We start from the raw sequence: 2,875 nt of genomic DNA on the forward strand, positions 1-2,875 counted from the left end.
AAGAATAAGAATTTCAATGAAATTCAAAACCATGTAAATTTCATTATTTTTAGCTCGGAAATGTAATTTTAATATTATTTTTCTATTATTTTCAAACAAAATATTTTATTTGTTATTTACAACCTGACACGAACCTAGGATTCGGTCTTGGGATGGGTTTAAAAAATTTTAGAGAAATAAAAAATAAATTATTTTTTGATAAAACGAGTAAATAAAAATAAGTTTTACTATTTTTTAATAATTATAATAGTTAATTCTATTGAATTTTTTTAATAATTAAGGGGTAATATCACATTTTAACCGTAAATAAAAATAAAAAATTCGAGTCTCACCTGAGTCCTTACATATATTCGTTTTGAACATTAACATGACGCGTTCAACCGTTAATATTTTTGTTTTAAATTAAAAAATAATTGACATATCAAATAATATTACAATATAATATAGATAATATAAGTATTTATTATATATTTTTAAATTACAATTTTATAATTTTTATCATCAATTATTATAAAATTTGAATTTTAACATCAATTTACATTTCAACCCTAACGATTAATTTCAATTTACCATTGCAATTTTCTATAAAGAGATGGAGAAAACCGTGGCTGGTTACTTGTTGGTCTTTCATTCTAAACATCATGAAAACCCTAACATCAATCCTCTCCTTTCTCTGATCCTTGTTATGTTCTTCCCATCCCCTTCGTTCTCCGCCGTCCGATGCCACCCGGAGGACAAGAAAGTCCTTCTAACCATCAAAAGGCCCTTAACAACTCTTACAACCTTCCTTCCTGGGATCCCCAAACCGATTGTTGTAAATGGTACGGCCTACAATGTCATCTCACAACCAACCGTGTCATCAACCTCGACATTTCCTACGGCCAACGCTCCGTCCATATCCCCCCTGCCGTCGGGGACCTTCCCTACCTCGAAATCCTCTCCTTTTACAAACTACCAAATTCAGTAGGTACCATTCCCCAGACCATTTCAAAGCTCACCCACCTCAAATATCTCATAATCAGCTGGACCAATATCTCTGGTCCCATCCCCGATTTCATCGGCCAGATTAAGAGTCTCGAATACATCAATTTATCTTACAACAATCTATCCGGTTCGATCCCTCCCTCCCTCTCCGAGCTACCCAATTTAACCGAACTCAATCTCGGCCGAAACAAACTCACCGGCTCGATCCCGGACTCATTTGGGAAGTTCAAAGGAAACCCCCCCTCCCTGTATCTTTCCCACAACCAGCTCACAGGTTATGTCCCTAAATCTTTAGGGTTCATTAAATTCCCCGACCTCGATTTCTCTCGCAACAAGCTCCAAGGTGATATTTCCTTCTTATTCGGCTCCGATAAGAACTACTGGAAAGCCGATTTCTCCAGGAACTTGTTCGAATTCGATCTGTCCAAGGTTGTTTTCCCTAAGAGCTTGAATGTCCTAGATCTAAACCACAACAAGATCTATGGGAGCCTCCCGCAAGGTCTGACTTCATTGAACCAGCTCCGCCTTTTCAACGTAAGCTATAATCGCCTCTGCGGTAAAATTCCGGTCGGGGGTGAGCTGCAGAAGTTCGAAACCACGGAATATTTCCACAACCGGTGCTTGTGTGGTGCTCCATTGTCGGCATGCAAGTAGTTGCATGATCTAGCTAGGTTAAGTTATGTCCCTTAAGCTGTAAATAAAAGATTGTATCCTTTTGTTGTTGAAACAAAAGGTGCAAGACTCTTATTAATTAATGCTTGGGGTGTTTGTTTGGTTTATAATTTGTTAATGCTTAATCAATTACAATTAGACAATATTAAGTATATGTAGTAAAAATATTTTGATAAATTAATTTTACTATTTTTATAAAATTTAAATAAATAAAAAGACATTGTATGATTTTGAACTAGTGAAATTGGAATTATAAATTATTATTACTCAAAAATTGACATTGAATTAAAAAGTTATAGATTTAAAATTTTAAATAAATATATTTATTAATAAGATATTGATACTAACACTTTATGTAAATTTGTAGTTTTTCTTTCAACACGGAATTATGTTAATAAAAATGAAAAATAGGCAAATGTATAATAATCAATTATGAACAACAAATTCTAACAATTTTGAGAATTCTACTTTATAAATGATGTTAAAAATGCCTTTAAGTTTGTAGAAAAAAAAATAAATAAAAACATAATATGGAATTATCTTTTCCCAAATCATTTTTTATTGATCGAATATATATTTTTGATTTGATAATGTTAATAATGATAAAAGTTAAATAACATGAGTATTTGGAAATTAGTATTTTAGGAGGATTGAATCATAATTAATTTTTATTTATTTTATTTTGTATAAAAAAATATAATTAAAATAAATAAAACATTTTCAAGTGAAAAATAGTTGAAACAAATTATTTTTATAATTTTTTATTATATATATATATATATAAAATATTATTTATTATGATTTTATTTTAAACAAATTTATTTTGGCAGTAAATAAGCTTAATAATAATTTTAAAATAGTTTAATATTTATTATCAAAAATTTATATCAGATGGATTTATTAAAAATATTAATTATACTAAGTAAATTATTTTTTAAATTTTATAATAAGTTAAATTATTTACTTTATTAACTAAAATATTAAAATAATAATTATTTTTTTAATAAAATTTATTTTATTATTATAAATTAATACATCTTAAATAACTTTACTAAACCAAATATTAGGACCTCTTTTAAATAATTTAAATAATTAAAAAAATTAAAAATTATTTTACTTTTCTCTACTAATTAAATTACTTAATTTATTAATTAAAATATTATTATTTAAAATTATTAATTTAAATTATTTATATATATCATTACTTTTAAAATATTAT

General features: G+C 27.7%; 1 pseudogene; it reads left to right on the plus strand.

Moving 5' to 3' along the window:
• Window positions 1–632: 632 nt before the first annotated feature.
• On the plus strand, window positions 633–1,766 carry LOC124920742 (annotated as a pseudogene).
• The last annotated feature ends 1,109 nt before the right edge of the window (window positions 1,767–2,875 follow it).

Source organism: Impatiens glandulifera, chromosome 1 (assembly GCF_907164915.1).
Source record: "Impatiens glandulifera chromosome 1, dImpGla2.1, whole genome shotgun sequence".
NCBI lineage: Eukaryota > Viridiplantae > Streptophyta > Magnoliopsida > Ericales > Balsaminaceae > Impatiens > Impatiens glandulifera.